General features: G+C 36.3%; 2 pseudogenes; both read left to right on the forward strand.

Moving 5' to 3' along the window:
- The first annotated feature begins 502 nt into the window (after positions 1-502).
- On the forward strand, positions 503-1,433 carry LOC113885185 (annotated as a pseudogene).
- A 19,793-nt stretch (positions 1,434-21,226) lies between these two features.
- Positions 21,227-22,138, forward strand: LOC113885186 (annotated as a pseudogene).
- Positions 22,139-23,501: the final 1,363 nt, after the last annotated feature.

The raw sequence follows: 23,501 nt of genomic DNA on the forward strand, positions 1-23,501 counted from the left end.
AGGTTGAAATGGAGAATGACCTTTATCTTTTATAGAGATGGACAAGAGCTGGAATTTCCTCAACATTCAGTGAATGTTGTTACATAGTTCCCAAGAGCATGAAGTCTGGTATCAGAGTCAGGTTCATCTTGGCTTGACTTTAATTTAATATCGTAATTATTTGGTGTAATTAACTGAATCCTCCAATACTTTTGTTTTCCAATATGCAAAATGACTATCAGAAACTACCTGTTAGTTGGTTATGAGTTAAATCCCTGAAAAATATTTACAAATGATCCAGATTTATATACATATTCTTTTAAAATATCATTAGAAATATGATGTCCATGATCTAAAAACAACAGAAAATATAGACTGTCTGTAGTAAATCCTCTATGAACAACATCTTTTTTCATTGCATAATTAACACAAAGTTTTAAAATGCTCTTAAATATGTATCATGATCTGTTTCATTTCAGATAAACTGAATTTATGTTGTGTATTCTGAACTCAGCTCAGCTTCATGGAAAATCAGAACAATGTCACAGAATCTGTTTTTATAGGGCTGTGGGGAAATAAGAAAATAGAGTTACTTTTCTTCTTCTTGTTCCTGCTCTGTTACCTGGCTGTCTTAATGGGGAATTTTATCATCTTGCTCACCATCACCTGCAACCATCTAATGCAACAACCGATGTACTACCTTCTCTGTCACCTCTCCCTCATCCACGGTGGTCCCCAGGCTAATCAGGGACCTAGCTACAGCACGAAGAAATGTTTCCTATAACAACTGTTGAAACATTTCCTATAACAACTATATGACTCAGCTCTTCACTGCCCACTTGCTGGCAGGTGTGGAAATATTCATCTTGGTGCCAATGGCTTTTGACCACTACATCGCCATTGTCAAGCCCCTGCACTACATGGTCATCATGAACAGAGGTATGACATGTTGATCATCCTGGCCTGGGCTGTGGGTTTTTGGCATTCTATTGCTTTACTTCTCATGGTACTCTAGTTACCTTTTTATGGTCCTAATCAGATAGATCACTACATGTGTGATGTGAAGCCTCTTTTGAAACTGGTGTGCAAAGACATTCTTGTTGTGAGTATCCTAGTGATTGCAAATTCAGGGATGGTAGCTGTTGCCATTTTTCTTGTCCTAGTAGCTTCTTACATAGTCATATTATATAATCTTAGAACACATTCCTCTCCAGGGTGAAGGAAAGCTCTCTCTCCTTGTAGTTCTCACATAACAGTTGTACTGTTATTCTTAGTGCCCTGTATCTACATTTGTATTCTACCTGCAGAGAGAGAGGACAAGGATAAGGAAATCTCTGTTTTACACTGTGATTTCTCCCATGCTGAACCTTCTCATCGACACCCTGAGAAACATGGAAATGAAAATCGCCATGAGGAAAGTATGGTCTAAAGTGATACATTTAGATTTAAAGTAAATAGGGTGATGTACTTGATGTCCTGAGGACATGTATCCATTGAAATATTATTGAAACATATTAGCTTTCTTTGAGGAGTTGGACTCAATGACCCCTGACATTTTATGAGTCAAATAAGCATGTTGCTATGATTCAGATCACGGTCTGCTCTTTTAGGGATCCAGCTAGTTCTGGGTGTGACCACTTGGATTTGAGACATTTTAATATAAGAACTATCCTAAAGCACATCTCCTGTCATATAACAGCCCTCTGCAAAATTGCTGTTAAACCTTATTTTCCTTGGAATAAAATCTAACCTGTTGATCCGTGCATTAGAAAATTATTTGATTGTAACAAGCTAATCTCAGAGGTCACACCACATTGAAAGAAAAATATGGTGTTATAATAATAGGCTATGGGATCAAGGAGACATGGGTAACTACTGACTCTGTAAGTTTTTATGCCTTTGTCTTAGAAATTTGTTTTAATTATATTGTTTTCATTTTGAAAATATCTATGCTGCTGCTAAGTCACTTCAGTCGTGTCCGACTCTATGCAACCCCATAGACAGCAGCCCACCAGGCTCCCCCTTCCCTGGGATTCTCCAGGCAAGAACACTGGATTGGGTTGCCATTTCCTTCTCCAATGTGTGAAAGTGAAAAGTGAAAGTGAAGTCGCTTAGTCGTGTCTGACAAGAGTGGAGTGGGGTGCCATTGCTTTAAAATGAGATAATATTATAGTTCATAAAACGTAATATTAAGAGCTTCCCTGGTGGCTCAGATGGTAAAGAATATGCCTGCATTGTGGGAGACCTGGGTTTGATCCCCGGGTAGGGAAGATCCCCTTGAGAAAGGAATAGCAACCCACTTCAGTATTCTTGCCTGGAGAATTCCATGGACAGAGGAGCCTGGTGGGCTATAGTCCAAGGGGTGGCAAAAAGTTGGACATGACTGAGCAACTAGCATTTTCTTTCTTTCAATACTTGTGAAATTTTGCAAGGCATGTGGCTACTAGAAACTGATATTCGGTGCTTTTCTGCTTTCTTTATCATTCTTCCCTCAATTTGCTTTGTTTGGATGCTTTCATCCAGCTATGCTGGGCCCCTCTACATTGTCTAAAGTGAATGAAAGTTAAAGTGAAGTCTCTCAGTCGTGTCCGACTCTTTGCAACCTCATGGACTGTAGCCCACAAGGCTCCTCCATCCATGGGATTCTCCAAACAAGAATACTGGAGCAGGTTGTCATTTCCTTCTCTAGGGGATCTTCCCCACCCAGGGATCGAATCTGGGTCTCCCACATTGCAGACAGATGCTTTAACCTCTGAGCCACCAAAGAAGACCTCTCACATAGGAGGCCAATCATAAAATTTTTATTCCAATGAATAAGTATGAAACAATCTGAAATATACCCCTTGTTTTTATTAAAGATGATTTTTAAATGAAATACTACTTATCAATTCTAAGATGACTTTTTTAACACATATTAATATCTTTAAAATCAAAGGCAGTATAGATTTAATAAAACATTGTATGTAGAATCATGTGATCTTTCATAGTCCAGAATTTCCATTTTGTCTGTTTCTGTGGAACTTTCAAGACCATTTTACTAGAGAATTTATGTTGATGTTGAAGTTTATGTTGATGGTTTTTCTTTGTGTTGCTGCTGCTGAGTCGCTTCAGTCGTGTCCAACTCTGTGCGACCCCATAGATGGCAGCCCATCAGGCTCCCTGTCCCTGGGATTCTCCAGGCAAGAATACTGGAGTGGGTAGTCATTTCCTTCTCCAATTCATGAAAGTGAAAAGTGAAAGTGAAGTCGCTCAGTCGTGCTCAACTCTTCGTGACTGAAATTAAAGAAAATCATCTCTCCATGGAAAAGGAGAAGAGTCTGCAGGAAAGAATTATCTGGGCATTTCCAAACACTTTAGATTTTTAAAGATAATTAATCCTAATGAAATCTTTGTCTATAAAAATAGATAAGCTGCCTACTCTGTCCATAGTTCTTTCCCAAGGGATTTATTCCATACTCTTTACTAGTACTACTTCTCCAAATATATGTTCTAGATAAGACTGCCTGTGACACCTAAGTATATGCAGAGAGTAACTTTCAAGGCAGCTGATTATCATGCATTTATTCAACTTACAATCTCTAAACTTACCTTAAATCTTTAAACTCTTCTTCTGCTCTTCTATTTCCTCTGACTAGGATAGCCCTACCCATATGCTTTAGGACCCATAGCTTAAATATAACTTGGACTCCCCAGGTAGTACAGTGGTACAGAATCCACCAGCCAAAGCAAGAGACAAAAGAGATGTGGGTTCCATCCCTGAGTCAGGAAGATACCCTGGAGTAGGAAATGACAACCCACTCCATTATTCTTGCCAGGATATTTCAATGGACAGAGGAGCCTGGTGGGCTACAGTCTATGGGGTTGCAGAGTCAGACACAGATGAGTGACTGAGCTTGAGATCAAGGTGATCTGTACTCCTGAGGTCACGTTTAAAAATTAATATTAACAACTGAGCACAGAGAAAGATTCACTCATTCAGAATGCTGAAAAAACAGTGACTACTATTGCACTTATTAATCAGAATATAAAACATTTCCCATAAAACTTAAGAAACTGAATAATAAATTGTATGTATTGCCAAACTCCTAAATGCTTAAAATAGATAAGTAAATGAGTAGTTACTGGATTCAGACGTTTTCTGCTACATACGGGGAAGGGGACTAGCAAAGGACAAATAAGATATGGTCTAAAGACCAAAAAAAAAAAAAAAAACAAGCAAACAAATAAAAAACCCCAAATATTAACTAGGCTAAACATGACTGTTTATTACAAGTGTATGAAGAGTTAGTCGCTCAGTCATTTCTGACTCTTTGCTACCCCATAGACTGTAGCCTGCAAATTCCTCTGTCCATGGAATTCTCCCAGAAAAGAATACTGGAATGGATTGCCATTCCCTTCTCCAGGGGATCTTCCTGACTCAGGGACTGAACCCGGGTCTCCTGCATTGCAGGCAGATCCTTTACTGTCTGAGCCACCAAACAAGTTTACTTATAATTACCAAATCTTGAATGCAGCTAACATGTCTTTTCATGGGTGAATGTATAAACTATTATATATCAAGACAATGGAATATTATTCAGTGCTAAAAATAAATGACCTACCAAGCTATGAGAAGACATGGAGGGCATCTGAATGCATATTGTGAAGTCAAATAAGCCAATGTGGTAAGACCACATATTCTGTGATTTTACATACATGATGTCCAAGAAAGGGCAAAACAATGGAGCTACACAAAAATTTCTCTTCAATATTTATTTCTCATCAGATCAGATAAGATCAGTCACTCAGTCGTGTCTGACTCTTTCTGACTCCATGAATTGCAGCATGCCAGGCCTCTCTGTCCATCACCAACTCCTGGAGTTCACCCAGACTCACGTCCATCGAGTCTGTGATGCCATCCAGCCATCTCATCCTCTGTCGTCCCCTTCTCCTCTTGCCCCCAATCCCTCCCAGCATCAGAGTCTTTTCCAATGAGTCAACTCTTCACATGAGGTAGCCAAAGTACTGGAGTTTCAGCTTAAGCCTCATTCCTTCCAAAGAAATCCCAGGGCTGATCTCCTTCAGAATGGACTGGTTGGATCTCCTTGCAGTCCAAGGGATTCCCAAGAGTCTTCTCCAAGACCACAGTTCAAAAGCATCAATTCTTCGGTGCTCAGCCTTCTTCACAGTCCAACTCTCACATCCATACATGACCACAGGAAAAACCATAGCCTTGACTAGATGAAACTTTGTCAGCAAAGTAATGTCTCTGCTTTTGAATATGCTATCTAGGTTGGTCATAACTTTCCTTTATAGTTCTGATGAAATGTAGAAAAATAGTTGAGAGCACCTGACAATAGTAGAGGGAAGAAGGATGTTGTCCTTACTAAGGTATGACTTCAGCCTGGAGCCACAGGAGCTCTGAAGTATTCAGAGTACAACAGAACTGGCTCCAACCTAAGATAAGAAGATCAGCTCTTTTTGCTCCATTAAGTCAGCCATTGCTCCCTGATGGGCCCTGGGATGGTGAGCATAATGACACAGATGAGACAGCTTTCATTTTCTCAGATTAGTTTGTCCAGAGCAGGGTGGGGCTGTGAGCTGTTAGAAGCCCAGAGCTACAGCAGCTGGAGCATGGGGACACTGAGTCAGTGAAGGGGCTCTGATGGATGCAGCTTTGTGTGCTATGTTCTGCATGCTCCATGACACCACAAGAGTTCAGTCTTCATCCTGATGGGTGCAGCTTTGTGCACTGCATCCTGCATGTTCCATGGCACCACAAGAGCTCAGTCTTCATCCTTTCACAGTCAACAATCACACTGACCTCATATCCAATGATAGCAAGCAGGCAAGTGCTTTATGGAGTAGAACTGTTTTGTTTTGTTTTTTTTAATAAGTTGAAGATCCTGCCTGACATTAAAGTGCCCTTTTGTTTGAGTCATCACTCATTCTGTTAGGTTAGCATCCTAAGGTGGTGGTATGAGCAATGCCAATAAGTTCTGAAGGCTGCAAGAATTTGAAAACTTGAAACAATCTCTTTTTTATTTACCCTTTGGAGGTTCAATGACTAATTTCTTTTGTAACCTAGTTAAGTATTGAAATACCAGTATACTACCATTACCATTGTGATATATAAAAATGAGCAGCTATTTATGCAAAATTATTAGAACTTGGTAATAAATTTTATATATAAATATATATTTTTATGAATTTATAAAGTAGTGTCAGGTCTCACGTACATGAATATACAATGCACAAAGAAGAAAACAACCACTGTGATATGAGAGAAACAATGGAGAGTGCCTTGTGCCTTGACTCTAGGTGGCGGGTCATAGGGTGGACAGGATGACCTCATTAGAGACCATGAGGAGAAGAAAGTTTAGCAGACAGATGAATCCACTTTTGGCAGAGACAAGTAATCCTAGAGTGTATCTGTGCAGGCAAAATTAAGCAAGGACTCCGATCACACAAAAACTGATCTATGACATTAGGACCACAGAAGAGTAATCAGAAAAGTAAGAGGTTGCATGAAGAAAACCTCCCATGCACACCACTGTCAGTAGCAGTCCACATGCCCACCAGTCCATGATGGTTGATTAGTACAAGAGCTTACAGATGGCCACATATCAGACATAGGCTATCACACTAAGCAGGATGATCTCAACATCTCTGAGTAAATGTTCTGAAAAGATTTGGGGCATGAATCCTTTGAATAAGATGGTCTTTTTTTTTTTTTAATTGATTGAGACTATAATCAATATAGGGGTATTCACAGAGGAATAGCAAACATTAAAAAAAGAGAGAGAGAGAGATAAAGAGAGAGAAATGGGCCAGGGAAAAGTACATGGGGAACTCTTGTAATGATCTGCCAGTGATGGTGACCACCATGAGCACATTTCTGACCACAGAGATGATGTAGATGACCTAACACACAAAGATGGTTTTCTGAATCTTTGGAATCTGTGTGAGTCCTAGGAGAAGAAATGGTGTCATGCTGTTCTTATTCTCCATGTATTTCATGTTATGATTATTTATATTACTTGAAAAATTATTAAGGCAACCTTGAATTTATTAAACTTCCTTATTCTTGCTGTTTTTATTGCTCAGTTGCTAAGTCATGTCCAGATCTTTGCTAGCTCATAGAATTCAGCATGTCAGGCTCCCCTATCCTTCTCTGTCTACCAGAGTTTGTTCTAAGTCATGTCCACTGAGTCGGTGATGCCATTTAGCCATCTCATCCTTTGCTGCCTGCTTTCTTTTCCTTTTACTTTTGATCTTTCCCAGCATCAGGGTCTTTTCCAATGAGTTGGCTCTTTGCATCAGATGGCCAAAGTATTGGATCTTCAGCATTAATCCTTCCAATGAATATTTGGTGTTGATTTAATTTAGAATTGACCAGTTTGATCTTCTTTGCAGTCCTAGGGATTCTCAAGAGTCTTCTCCAGCACCACAATTTGAAGACATCAGTTCTTTGCTGCTTGCCTTGTTTATGGTCCAGCTCTTACATCTGTACATGACTACTGGAAGAACAATAGTTTTAACTATCGGATCGTTGTTGGCAAAATGATGTCTCTGTTTTTTAATATGCTTTTTTTGGTTTGCCAGAGCTTTCCTTTCAAGGAGTAACTGTCTTTTAAATTCATGGCTACAGTCATCATCTGAAGTGATTATGGAGCCCAAGAGAATGAAATCTGTCACTGCTTCAAATTCCCTGCCCCCCTTCTATTTGCCATAAAGTGTTGGAACCAGATGTTATGGTATTAGGTTTTAAAATGTTGATTTTTCAAGTTAGTTATTTTACTCTCCTCTTTCGCCCTCATCAAGAGGCTCTTTAATTTCTCTCCACTTTCTGCCATTAGAGTGCTATCATCTATGTATCTGAGGTTATTGATATTTCTCTTGCCATTTTTGATTCCAGTTTGTGATTCATCCATCCTGGCATTTAAACAAGCAAGGTGACAATATACAACCTTGTCATAATCCTTTACCAATCTTAAACCAAGCTCAAACAATACCATGTTTGTACTTCCAAATTTCAAATAGAATGTGGTATTGCATCTTTGAAAGTGTTTTGACCTTGACCTTTCTCTCAGACATAGCTTTTCCTTCTCCAATTCTGAAAGTTGTTAAAAGCAACTTGTGAGTAAGTATATTTGTTTAAGAGTCAGAAAGATCAAACTAGAATCCTGGTTTTTTCAGTTTAAATTTATTTTACCTAGGATATATTTCTTGGCACTTTAAAGTTTTGCTTTTTCATCTATAAAGAGAAAATAATATTATATACTTAGCAGTTTTTATAATAATTGAATGAGGAAACATATGAACATAACCATCACTGTAATGTAAGTATATATATGTATATATATTTTATCTATTTTTGTGGCTGTGTATACATTTAGAAAGTGAATTAATATTTGATTAGTAAGGCAGAGAAACATTTAACTGTACATTAAGTTCATGTCTAATTTTACTTTTAGTGAGGACAAACAGAGTCATGTCATCCTTAGTGGTTGATCATAGCAAAGTGCTTCACATTCATGCCTGAACTAAACAGTTGTTGATCTATTTATTTAATAATTATATTGATGCACCTACTGTATATTTGAATTTTGTCTTCATTCTTATTATTAGTTGTGATTGATTACTAAAGGAGTTGTCTCACTGTAAAAGCCTGGTTTTGGAATAGGAAAACTGGGCCCTTTCATTTTCTTAACTTCAATGAGCCTAAAATTTATTTCAAAGAATGTTAATGGTATTTATCAAAAAAGATTTGGAAAGTGGAAGTGAAGTCGCTCAGTCGTGTCCGACTGTTTGCGACCCCATGGACTGTAGCCTATCAGGCTCCTCCGTCCATGGGATTTTCCAAGGAAGAGTGCTGGAGTGGATTGCCATTTCCTTCTTCAGGGCATCTTCTGACCCAGGAATCAAACCCGGGTCTCTCGCATTGCAGCAGACCCTTTACTATCTGAGCCACCAGGGAAGCTCTAAAAAGATTTGGGGTAAGGATTAACTGCTCTCTTTGAAAAATATTGGAACAATGATTATATAGAAAGTTAACAATTGTTAATAAGCTTTAGATTTAGATTATAGAAAAGCTTGCTTCAATATTAAATTAACATTTTCCTTAATTTATTCATTTTTAATTGAATAAAAATTACAATATTGTGTTGCTTTCCGCCCTATATCAACATGGGTCAGGCATAGGTATATATATATATCCCCTCCCTCATGAACCTCCCTCCCATCTCCTACCCCATCCCACTCATCTAGGTTGTCACACAGCCCTGGTTTGATCTTAATAAGAGTTGAGAGTATTCAGAAACAATGCCATCTTCAAACTGACCTCTTCTTGAATATGACCTCTTCTTTGAATATGAAAGATATGCCACACTTGGAAAGAGACGATTCAGATAATTCAGTATCAAGGCAGTAGTCAGCAAGCAAGTTTTGTTTTGTTTCTAAAAGTCTGATTATTTTTTGTAGCCCAAAGCCTCAAAATGTTTCTATTCAAAATTTAGAATTTGAGCTTGGAATGGATTCAGTTGAACCACTTAGAGGCATGGTCTTCTTTAGACAGCTCTGGTTCTGTAATCAAGAGGCAAAAGATGTGGTGGAAACACATTTAAATGGATCATTCTACCTATGGTGACTCTTGTTCTGGAGATTCACACACACACACACACACACAATTTTCACCTTGCATTACATGAATATTTAAAGAAATTGCTACAAGGCTAAAGGACTTTGTCTTGTAGCTGCAACTTTCTTTCTCAGGGATTAATTATTTTCTTTGATAGAAAAGTTTTGTCTTAAAAACAGGTATTCTGAAGAAACACCTTTGAAAAACTCTTAAATTTGAGTGGGGATTTGTATTAAGGAGTTGTCTCATTAATGTATTCTTACATTGTGTACAATGTAAGATTGTATTTGTAAGATTGTTCATGCCTGAACATGTAAGATTCTATTTGAACATGTGTTTATGTGTTTCTAAGAAAGCTAAATTCATATGAATATTAGATTAGCACAAAACTAATTGCAGTTTTTATTTGCCCTTTGATATTGGAATGAATTCTTAAATAAATACAGTTATGTTTTACATCATTTTAAAACACATTTTTCACTTTAATTTTTTGTTGTTAATGACATTATTTGCTGTTTATTTTATGTTTATTTTAGACTAGGGAAATTATGTTTGACAAAAAGCAAATTAGAGTGATTTTCTTATTTGAGTTTAAAATGGGTCATAAAGCAGCTGAGGCAACTCGCAACATGAACAACACAATTGGCCCAGGAACTGCTAAGGAACAGACAGTGCAGTAGTGGATCAAGAAGGTTCAGAAAGGAGAGAAGGCCCTTGAAGACGAGAAGCACTGTGGCTGGCTATTAGAAGTTGACAATGACCAACTGAGAGGATCATTAAAGCTGATCTCTTACAGCTAACCACACAAGAAGCTGCCAAATAACTCAGCATCAACCATTCTATCTTCATTGGGCATTTGAACCAAATTGGAAAGGTGAAAAAGCTCTATATGTGGGAGCCTCATGAGCTAACCACAGATCAAAAACAAACCATCATTTTGAAGTGTTGTCATTTATTCTATGAAACAATAAATCATTTCTGTTAGATTGTGATGTGCAAGGAAAAATGGATTTTATGACAACCAGCAACCACCAGCTCAGTGGTTGGACCCACAAGAAGTTCCAAAGTACTTCCTAGAACCAAACTTGCACCAGAAAAAAGGTCATGGCCACTGTTTCTTGGTCTGATGCCAGTCTGATCCATTACAGCTTTCTGAATCCTGGCAAAACCATTGCATCTGAAAGATATGTTCAGCAAATCTATGAGATACACAGAAAATTGCAACTCTCCAGCAGCACTTTTCAACAGAATGGGTCCAGACTTTCTCAAAGACAATCAATGCTTCTAAAGTTGAATAAATTGGGCTATGAAGTTTTGTCCCATCTGCCATATTACCCTGACCTCTTGTCACCCTACTACCACTTCTTCAAGTATCTCAACAACATTTTTCAGGACAAATGCTTCCACAAGACGGAGACAGAAAATGTTTTCCAAGAGTTTCTTGAAGGCTGAAGTACAAATTTTTACTCTAAAGGGTTAGAGACTTATTTCTCATTGGCAAAAATGTGTTGATTTTAATGATTCTTATTTTGATTAATGAAGATATGTTTGAACCTAGTTATCATGATTAGAAATTCACAATCTGAAACCTCAATTACATTTGTACCAACCTAATAACAAGGTGGCATAATTACATTGTGAGGCTTCTCAAAAATCCACCTGCAAATGCAAGAGACACGAGACATGGATTTGATCCCTGGGTCAGAAGATCGCCTGCAGTAGGGAATAACATCCACTCCTGTATTCTTACCTGGAAATTTTCATGGAGAAAAAAGCCTGGCTGAATATAGTCCATGGGGTTGAAAAGAGTCAGACATGACTGAGCCCATACACACACACAATTCCAGTGTGGGAATGAGTGATGTAGTTTTGTTATTCAATTATGTCAGAGAAAGAACTTTGTTTTTCTTTTCAATATCAAATATTTTATGGGAAAACTACTATTGATTGCTTGAGAGTCAGATCAGTAAGGGCATAAAATTAACGGCAGCCATTTTAAAGTATCTGACTCTAAAACTAATCATCAGTGGGTTATAGAAGTAGACAGAAATTCTAGGAAGCTCCCAATTAGTTATCTCTGGGACTCAAAGCTTGGTTTGTATGGAATGCTAGGCAATATTATAAAGGTGGAGAAATATAAAAAACACAGGAAGAGATTTCCAGTTGTTCTAAGGCAATGGCACCCCACTCCAGTTCTCTTGCCTGGAAAATCCCATGGATGGAGGAGCCTGGTAGGCTGCAGTCCATGGGGTCGCTAAGTCGAACATGACTGAGCAACTTCACTTTCACCTTTTGCTTTCATGCATTGGAGAAGGAAATGGCAACCCACTCCAGTGTTCTTGCCTGGAGAATCCCAGGGACGGGGGAGCCTGATGGGCTGCCGTCTATGGGGTCACACAGAGTCAGACACGACTGAAGTTACTTAGCATATATGTGCTTGCCACTTGGTTTAATGAGTTATTTTCCTTTTAGTCTTTTTAGGTGCTATGTGGTGGCAAATTATTGTGATTTTAACATGCATGCTCTGACGATTAATGATGGTGAGGGTATTTTTAAAATTTTTATGTTATTATTGAACATTGTTTATCTTACTTTGTAGAGCTTATGATCAAATTATTCACATAATGCAAAATTAAGGATTATGGGTTTCTTATTACTAATCTCTTCTTTACACAGCTTACATACAACTGTTTTGTAATATTTATGCTTTTTGTGTATATATAGATATATGAATCAATAATTAATTTACATATAATTATATAGAATTATATATAAAATTTCATTTTTGTAAAATTTAAACTTAAAAATATGTACCATTGTGTATACATAAACTTGTATATATACATGAAGAATTTACCCCCATTTCGAAGAGTTGACTCATTGGAAAAGACTCTGATGCTGGGAGGGATTGGGGGCAGGAGGAGAAGGGGACGACAGAGGATGAGATGGCTGGATGGCATCACCGACTCGATGGACGTGAATTTGAGTGAACTCCAGGAGATGGTGATGGACAGGGAGGCCTGGCCTGCTGCAATTCATGGGGTCGCAAAGAATCGGACACGACTGAGTGACTGAACTGAACTGAACTGAATTTTTAATTTTTCCTAAAGTTTTTATTGTGTCATATATATATATATATATAATTGATCTAACTCCAACTCAAAAAAATCTTGTAGGTTTTCTACAAAGTTAGCTATAACATATGTGTCTCTAGGTCTCTGATTCATTTTGAGTTAGTATTTCTGTAGTGTGTGGTAATGTTTAAGGTTCATTTTTTTTTTTCTTATGCATGACCAATTGGTTTGCTATTTATAATAAATAGCATAATTTGTTAAAAGTCTATTTCCACATTTGGTACGGGGAGGGAGGAGGGAGGAGGGTTCAGGATGGGGAACACGTGTATACCTGTGGCAGATTCATGTTGATATATTGCAAAACCAATACAATATTGTAAAGTTAAAAAATAAAATAAAAAAGAAGAAAAAAAATAAACCAAAAAAACACACAAATAAACAGGTGAATGTGAAAAAATATATATCATGAGTAATTTGATAGGAATTCACATTAAATCAGTAGATTGCTTTGAGTAAAATGGCCATTTTAACAATATTAATTCTTTCAATCCCAGAGCATGGACTATCTTTCCATTTCTTTCAATCATTTTCAAGGTCTTTTCTTAGTGTGCTATAGTTTTTAGCATATAAGTGTTTCACCTCCATGGTCTGGTGTATTTGTAAGTTTTTTTTTTTTTTTAATTCAGTTTTAGGAAAAAAAAATTTGTTTTGCTTTTACTTTCATTTTCTGATATATATGCTGCTAAATCACTTCAGTCGTGTCCAACTCTGTGCGACACCATAGGAGGCAGCCCACCAGGCTCCCCTGTCCCTGGAATTCTCCAGGCAAGAACACTGGAGTGGGTTGCCACTTCCTTCTCCAATGCATGAAAGTAAAAAGTGAAAGTGAAGTCACTCAGTTGTGTCTGACTTTTCACAACCCCATGGATTGTAGCCCACCAGGCTCCTCTGCCCATGGGATTTTCCAGGCAAGAGTACTGGAGTGGGGTGCCATTGCCTTCTCCATATATATATATATATATATATATATATATATATATATATATATAGTTAATAATAAAGAAATTCAACCAATATCTGTATTTTAATCTTGTATCCTACTGGTTTTGCTGAATTTATCAGTTCTAATAGTTTTGTGAGTCTTTAGGGTTTTCTATATATTTATTATATTGCTGGCATGTAATAATAATTTTACCTTTTCTTTTCCAATTTGGACATGTTTTATTTCCCTTTCTTATCTGATTTCTTATGACTAGGATATCCCAAACTATGTTGAGTAGAAGTGATGAGAGTGGGCATCTTTATCTTGTTTCAGATTTTAGCAAGAAGATTTTCAGCTTTTCAACATTGAGTGCTATGTTGCCTGTGGGTTGTCATAAATAGCTTTTATTATCTTAAGATATGTTTTCTACATACCAACTTTGAGTTTTTATAATGCATGGATATTTAATTTTATCAATTACCTTTTCATCTACTGAGATAATTGAATACTTTCTATTTTTTTCTTTTTTTGATGTGGTGTGTCACATGAATTGATTTGTGCATGTTGCATCATCTTTGTGATGCTTGTATGACCCTTGCATGACCCTTGGTTTTTCAGTAACAAGTTGTTAAGTCTCCATATTTTTTTTTCTTGTTTCTGTGGTTGATTTTATTGTGGTCATAAAAGATTTTTGAATGTATTCCAGTTCAGTTCAGTTCAGTCGCTCAGTCGTGTCCTACTCTTTGTAATCCCATGAATTGCAGCATGCCAGGCCTCCCTGTCCATCACCAACTGCCGGAGTTCACTCAGACTCACGTCCATCGAGTCGGTGATGCCATCCAGCCATCTCATCCTCTGTCGTCCCCTTCTCCTCCTGCCCCCAATCCCTCCCAGCATCAGAGTCTTTTCCAATGAGTCAACTCTTCGCACAAGGTGGCCAAAGTAGTGGAGTTTCAGCTTTAGCATCATTTCTTCCAAAGAAATCCCAGGGCTGATCTCCTTCAGAATGAATTGGTTGGATCTCCTTGCAGTCCAAGGGACTCTCAAGAGTCTTCTCCAATACCACAGTTCAAAAGCATCAATTCTTTGGCACTCAGCTTTCTTCACAGTTCAACTCTCACATCCATACATGACTACTGGAAAAACCATAGCCTTGACTAGACAGACCTTTGTTGGGAAAGTAATGTGCTTTTGAGTATGCTATCTAGGTCGATCATAACTTTCCTTCCAAGGAGTGTCTTTTAATTTCATGGCTGCAATTACCATCTGCAGTGATTTTGGATCCCCCAAAAAGAAAGTCTGACACTGTGTCCACTGTTTCCCCATCTATTTCCCATGAAGTGATGGGACCATATGCCATGATCTTCGTTTTCTGAATGTTGAGCGTTAAGCTTTCTTTCACTCTCCTCTTTCACTTTCATCAAGCAGCTTTTTAGTTCCTCTTCCAGGTTTCTTTAAACTTGTATGTTTCTACATAAATTTCAGAATGGGATTATTGATTTACTCTGATTATTCTGTTTTATTTTATTGGAATCACATTGAAATTAAAAAGCAAAATGGTAAAATAGAATAAGTCTTATAATTCACCTATATGGCATATCTCTTTACTTAATTATGACCTTTATGCATATTGTTGAATTTGGCTTGTTAATATTTTGTTTAGAAATTTTTCATCTGTATTCATAAAAGATGCGAGACAGCAAAAGCGACACAGATGTATAGAACAGTCTTTTGGACTCTGTGGGAGAGGGACGGGGCGGTGGGGGGGGATGATTTGAGAGAATGGCATTAAAACATGTATATTATCATATAAGAAATGAACCACCAGTCCAGATTCGATGCAGGATACAGGAAGCTTGGGGCTGGTGCACTGGGATGACCGAGAGGGATGGTATGGGGAGTGAGGTGGTAGGGGGGGTTCAGGATGGGGAACACGTGTACACCTGTGGCAGATGCATGTTGATGTATGGCAAAACCAATACAATATTGTAAAGAAAAAAATAAAAATTTAAAAATGAGAAAAAAAAAGATATTGGGCTATAATATCTTTTTGGTACTGTCTTTGTCTGATTTTGATTTCAGAGTGATGATGGCTTAATACAATGATTTTGGGTGGGTTCCCTCCTCTTCAATCGTTTGGAAGAGTTTGAGAAGGATTAGTGTAAGTTCTTTTTTGTCTGGTAGAGTTTCCCAGTGAAGCCTTCTGGGTCTGGATTTTTTTTTTTTTTTTTGCTGGGAGGTTTTTCTTTTCTTACTTTTTTTTTTTTTTTTATTAACAGATTCTGTTTCACTTCTAGTGATTAGTGTGTTCAATTTATTTATTTTTCCTTGATTCTGTTTTTGTGTATCATATGTTTCCAGAAATGTGTTCATTTCTTCTACTTTGTCCAATTTATTGGCATATAATTATTCTTAGTATTCACTTACATACTTTTGTATTACAGTGGTATTGTTTGTTATTTCTCACCTTTCATTTCTTATTTTGTTTATTTGGATCCTGTCTGTTTTCTTCTTCATGAGCTTGGCCAGAGGTTTGTCTACTTTGTTTATTTTTTCAATGAACCTGCTCTTGGTTTTATTACTTTTCTATTATTTTACATCTCTATTTTATTTATTTCTATGTGATCTTTATTCCTTCCTTCTGCATATTCTAGGTTTTGTATGTTCTTCTTTTTCTAATCCTTTCAAGTGGTATATTAGACTGTTTATTTGAGTTATTTATTGTTTTTTGAAGACCTGTATTGCTATGAATGTCCCTTTAAGAATCACTTTTGCTGCATCCCATAGGTTGTATAGTTGTGTTTTCATTGTCATTTATCTCAAGGTATTTTTTAGTTTCCTCTTTGATTTCATCAGTAGCCCGTTGGTTTTTCAGTAACGTGTTTTTTAGTCTCCATAATTTTTTTTCTTCTTGTCTCTGTGGTTGATTTTATTGTGGTCACAAAAGATTTTTGAAAGTATCCCAGGTTTCTTTAAGCTTGTATATTCTAGAATGGGATTATTGATCTATTCTGATTATTCTGTTTTATTTTATTGGAATTACATTGAAATTTAAAAAGCAAAATGGTAGAATATAATGTCTTATAATTCACCTATATGGCATATCTACTTACTTATGTATTGAATTTTTCTAAGAAATACTTTCTGCTTTTGATATACAGGTTAAATGTTCTACAAGTATTATTATATACTCAACTTTATCTCTCAAGTTTCATATTTTTAATTAATGAATTTTAATTCATTAATATAGATGTTGATCCTAATTTCAATTTTTAATTGTTGCTATTATAGAAATGCACTTAATTTTTGTATTAAAATTTTATCTTGTGAACTTGCTAAACTAACTGATTGCATGCATGCTAACTCGCTTCAGTTGTGTCAGACTCCTTGAGACCCCTTGGGCTGTAGCCCACCAGTCTCCTCTCTCCATGGGGATTCCCCAGGCAAGAATATTGGAGTGGATTGCCATGCTTTCCTCTAGAGGATCTTCCTGACCCAGGGATCAAGCCCCTGTCTCTTGTGTTTCTTGCATTGGCAGATGGTTTCTTTACCACTACTAGGTCCACCTTAGATTCTTTACAGAACACTTAGAATTTTCTATCATATAACCATTCTTTCTGTATATGTGTATATTTATTAAAAATTTACTCCTACCTTTTGAAGCTCTATGTCTTATGTTTCTTTATTTTACCTCACTGCAGTGTCTAGAACTTAGGATTTAATTCAGAAATAAGAGTGGACAGTCTTTTATTTGTCTTAACTTACCGAGTATTCATTATTATAAGTGATGGTAGTTGTAAGTCTTATACAGTTGCTATATTAGGTTAGGCAATTTCATTTGCTGAAATGTTTGAAAAATATTATATATATATAAAATTGAATTTTAAAATTATAATTAACTTCATGCATTTATTGAAATAACCTTGTGATTCTCTTTATTGTGCTAATACAGTGAATTGAACTGCTGCATTTTGAGTCTTTTATTCCTGGGATAATTTCCACATGATCATGATAAATTATTATTAAATTCATTGGACCAGAAGTTTTATTTGTCAAGAAGTTTAGCAATTAATTTAATTTCTTTAGCTGATATACAACAATTCTGCTTTTCTGTATCTTCTGTTAGATTTGACAATATTTTTATTACAATTATTTTTAATATTTTCTACCACCCTGTTAAAATCCATAGATTCTGCAATGCTGTACATTATTTCATTCTTGGTTCAAGTGTTTTTTTCTCTATTTTTTCTCATTCTCTTCTTTATTTCTCTCCCCCTTTTCCTTATTTTGAGATATTACCAGTTTTATTTGATCTTTCAAATACTGTTTCTTATTTAATCAAATTTGCATTTAAGGACTTTTATTGCTTCCCAGTATCAAGCAGCAAGGAGAAGACAGAGTCAAACACCACAATTTAAGGTGATTTTATTAAAAGATTATTTCTAGATACTGACAGTGTGGGGAGAGTACAACAAATATGAAATACCCTGAAGCTAGTAAGAGTTAAATACATTAGGGTACAGTGAGTATCTAGAGTGGAAATGAGCAATTTAAAAAGGAAAAATATATTGTAAAATAAACAAAACCTTAGAAGGATCCTTCATGACCCATAAAAATCGCTTGATAAGAAATAGGAACTAAGGACTACAGTTTACTACACCTGGTCCCTTAGTTTCTACTGACACCCTGCTTGCCAAAGGGATTAAAAGGGACCAAGGAAAGCAAAAAAAAAAAAAAAAACTAAACTAATAATAATCTAATACTAGATGACACCTGTTGACACAAATTTCTGTTCAAGGCTTTTAAATTTCAAGTGGGAGTAAATAAGCATTGAGAAATAATTTCCAAATTTTGATAGTGATTTTAAGTATACATGTTCTGATTATCTCTTACCACATTTACACAATTAAATAATAAAGATTTCAAATATATTAAATGTGTTTTATATATACCTTGGTAAACATCAGCAAACTCAGTTTTTGAGGAAATTATTTTAGGAGAAGTGAGATATAGAAAAATAAATATCCATAATATTTCATTAGTTTCTATAACATTATAAAGTTATTGAATCATTCCTATGATAACCCTCAAGATATTTAGTTAAAGAAAGAAGCCTCAAACCCGTCTTATATACCCCATTAATATTAGTAGTTTTATTCTTATAATTATAACGTTATACACACTGGCTGCTGTAAAATGCCTATGGGAATTTTTTTTCCCCTAATTTCCTTTGGTGTGCTTTCAATTCAAGTTATATACAGCAATGCCTTCCTCAAAGAGTCTTTTGGATGGACAGTTCCTGAGAGGGTCAGATATATTATCTATCTATTCGCTGTTTCAAAGCCCAGTCTCAGAGAAAAAAAAAAAAAAGAAACAGTCTGAAGCATCACTTGAAATTTCAAATGACTGCAAAGTTTTGCAGAAATCAGTGTTATGATTAGTTGCACAGATGCACATTAAATTTCTATAAAAATAATTGGGATTTAGAAAAATTTTATGTAATTTTTGATTATAGTAATTGAAATTTTATATGCCTTAGTACGTGTTGGTAAAGGTGAAATGGTCAGTAAATGATTTTTTTTTTTAAGTTTTATGCTCAGATCATTTAATTAGTTAGTATATAGTATCTCAACATTTGGGCTTCCCTAGCAGCTCAGATGGTAAAGAATTTGCCTGCAATACAGGAGACCTGGTTTTGATTCCTGGATTGGGAAGATCTTCTAGAGAAGGGCATGGCAATGCACTCCAATATTCTTTCTTGGAGAATTCCATGGACAGAGACTGGAGGGCTACAGCCCATGGGCTTTCAAAGAGTCAGACATGACTGAGAAAACTACACTTGCACTTTCTGTTTTCATCTTAACACTTTACTCTAAACACAGAAAATAATGAAAACCATACATGTTAATTTCATGATACGTTTATTTATTACTAATATGATAAACACTTAAAATGTTGATAACAATTTTATCAAATTGCCCTTGATGGGTTTTTATACTGTCCATGTACAATCATGACCTTAATTATAAATCCCCTTTCTTAATATGCTTATTTAAGTGCTTTTTTCTCTTTCAAACTGTAGCTTGATATATCTTTTGAAACTATCCCTCAATGATTTTTTTTTTTTAAGAATTTAAAGTTTGAAGGAGGGATTTTGGGAAGAAACACCTTAACTGAAAAATATGTGAAAAGTTGGACTCAATGTTCTTCCTTCACTCCCAAAATCCTTGGTATCTAAATATGTATTTGGGTGATGGTGGTATGTGTGTGGGCTGGATGCAGGGAAAGAGAGTGTGAGAGAAAACAGGGAGGGACAAAGAAAGGGACGAGGCAGTCTATTTTTTTTTTTTTTTTTGGTTTAAAGGAAGACCAGAAGAAGAATAAAGCCTTCACTGAGGGATCTTTTTCCATGAGTCTGTATTTTCCAAAGTTCTGATGAACCACTGTAAGTAGTGCATGACTAATTCAAATATTAAGGGATGCTGAGGCTTGTACTGCTGTTTAAAAAAGATGCTAAACTAAGAGCTGCATTTTCTACAACTCATTACAATTAACAACATTTGATTAAAACAATGATTTTACTGTGGAAAACATTTGGTTTTGGGTAAAAGTTGATTTTTTCAACATACTCACTCTGTTCTCCTTGGTTTACAACATCCAAAAGGTGGCATTTAGTGTTTAACTAAATAAGTCATTCCTTGTGTTGAGTTCGCCCAATGTCAAAAAAAAAAAAAATTACTAGCTCTAAGGACTATCAACAGAAACCTCTGAAACATACATTTATTGAAATTAAGGTTAAAGTGGATTTTTATGTAACAATAATATTTCTTCCTATATTCAGATGGTTTACATTGTGGTTAACTTCTCTATTTCTGGTCTCTCCATGTTCTGAATCTTTATCACACATGAGTACAAGGAGAGTCACTGAAAATATTTTAAACTAATACAGGTATGCTCTGCTATGACTAAAAGCATTTTTCAAAATTTTCAAAAGTAATATTTAGTTCCATTGAATATTCATCTGAAATTGGGACTTTGTACATGATTTACATGCACATGGAGAAGTCGAGAGATTTTCTTAAATATGTAAATAGCCATTACATAGATGACTAAAGGCTGGGATGGAGAATGACTTTATATTTTTTATAGAGATGGACAAAAGCTGAAATTTCTGTGATCAGTGAATGTTGTTGCATAGTTCCCAAGAACATGAACTCCGGTATCAGGGTCAGGTTCATCTTAGTTTGATTGCAACTTAATCTCTTAATGACTTGGTGCAAATTCTGAAAACTCTTGCTTTTATTTTACAAGTATAAAATGAGTATCAGAATACCACCTCTTGGTTGGGTTGTTATGTTCCAGACATAATTATTATTTTATTAAATATTGTTCAAAATATGCTGCTCTTAATATCAAATAATAGATTGCTTATAGTAAATTTTCTGTGCCCTACATCTTTGCCCAATGTACAATAATCCAAAACTTTAAATATGCAATTAAAGATGTATTATGTTCTTTATTGTTTTAGATGAACTGAATTTCTGTTGTGTCCTCCAAACTCTACACAACTTCATGGAAACCCAAAACAATGTCACAGAATTTGTTTTCATAGGGTTGTGGGGAAATAAGAAAATATAGTTACTGTTCTTCTTCTTGTTCCTGCTCTGTTATCTGGCTGTCTTAATGGGGAATTTCATCGTCTTTCTCACCATCACCTGCAGCCATCTAATGCAACAACCGATGTACTACTTCCTTTGTCACCTCTCCTTCATGGATTTCAGCTACACCTCCACTGTGATCCCCAGGCTAATCACGGACTTAGCTGCAGCACGAAGAAACATTTCCTATAACAATTGTATGACCCAGATCTTCACTGCCCACTTGCTGGCAGGTGTGGAAATATTCATCTTGGTGTTCATGGCTTTTGATCACTATATCGCCATCGTCAAGCCCCTGAACAGACAGAGTTGTGACATGTTGATGGTCCTGGCCTGGGCTGTAGGTTTTTGGCATTCTATTGCTTTACTTCTCATGGTACTCAAGTTACCTTTCTGTGGTCCTAATCAGATAGATCACTACCTATGTGATGTGAAGCCTCTTTTAAAACTGGTGTGCAAAGATATTCATGTTGTGAGTATCTTAGTGATTGCAAATTCAGGAATGGTGGTGGTTGTCATATTTCTTGTTCTAGTAGCTTCTTACATAGTCATATTATATAACCTTAGAATACATTCTTCTGCAGGGCGAAAAAAATCTCTCTCAACATGTAGTTCTCACATAACAGTTGTAGTTTTATTCTTTGTGCCCTGTATCTATACTTACATTCTACCTGCAGGGAGCAAGAACAAGGACAAGGACATCTCTGTGTTTTACGCTGTGATTGCCCCCATGCTGAACCCTCTCATCTACACCCTGAGAAACATGGAGATGAAAATCGCCATGAGGAAGGTATGGGCTAAAGTGGCACATTCAGGTTTAAAGTAAATAGGGTGATACTCATTATGATTTAGAATTCATGTCTCGTCTCTAGGACCTGTGTCCTTTGAGGTATTAGCAGAAAACGTATACCATTTCTTTGAGGAATTGAAATAAATGTCTTCAGGCATTCAGTTCAGTCGCTCAGTCATGTCCAACTCTTTGCAACCCCATGGACTGCAGCACACCAGGCTTCCCTGTCCATCACCAGCTCCCGGAGTTTAGTCAAACTCATGTTCATTGAGTCGATGATGCCATCCAACCATCTCATCCTCTGCCGTCCGCTTCTCCTCCTGCCTTCAATCTTTCCCAGCATGAGGGTCTTTTCCAATGAGTCAGTTATTCTCATCAGGTGGCCAAAGTTTTGGAGTTTCAGATTCATCATCAATCCTTCCAATGAATATTCAGGACTTGTTTTCTTTAGGATGGACTGGTTGGAGCTCCTTGATGTCCAAGAGACTCTCAAGAGTCTTCTCCAACACCATAGTTTGAAAGCATGAATTTTTGGCACTCAGATTTCTTTATAGTCCATCTCTCATGCCTGACATTAGGTTAGCCAATGAAGCATGCTACTGTGATTCAGACTACAATATGCACTTTAAAGAACCCAGCTAGTTTCGTGTGTGAGCACTGAAGGAATGCAAGAATTGTCCTTCTAAAACTCATCTCTTATTGTATGACCGACCTGCCCAATAATTCCTGAGGAACCTATTTTCCTTGGAATACAATCCAACCTTCTCACTCATGCATTAGAAAATTAGGTATAACTATCTAATTTCATAAGTCATCACATTGAAAGAAATTATGGAGTTACAAAGAGACTAGGTGGTCAAGGAAACCTGGGTGACTTCTCAATTTTTTTGGTTTTATGCCTTTGTCTTGGAAATTTGTTCTAATTATATTGTTTTTGAAAATGAATACCTATGAAATGAGATAATATTATGCTTCATAAAATGAAATATTAATTGGGCCACCATCTGTTAAATTTTGCTTGGGGTATGGCTACAAGAAACTCATACTAGGTGCTTTGCACCAGATTTGGCAATAATAAACTCATAGTAGATTCTTTCTTGTTTCTTCATCTTTTACCCCTCAGTTCCCTCTCATTAGAAGCTTTTATCCAGCTACACTGGGCCCCTCTACATTCTCTAAACTGACCCTAAAATCTGGAAATCTATGACTGTTTTTCTTCTATTTTCTCTGACTAGGATCCCTCCACTCTTATGTTTTAGGGTCCATGTCATAAATATTATTCACATTTCAGATATTATCTTATTCAGGAATATTTTGCAGATCTATAAATAAACCAATAATGGACAGAAATGGTAGGAATCTAACAGAAACAGAAGATACTAAGAAAAGGTGGCAAGAA

The sequence above is a fragment of the Bos indicus x Bos taurus genome, chromosome 28 (assembly GCF_003369695.1).
Source record: "Bos indicus x Bos taurus breed Angus x Brahman F1 hybrid chromosome 28, Bos_hybrid_MaternalHap_v2.0, whole genome shotgun sequence".
NCBI lineage: Eukaryota > Metazoa > Chordata > Mammalia > Artiodactyla > Bovidae > Bos > Bos indicus x Bos taurus.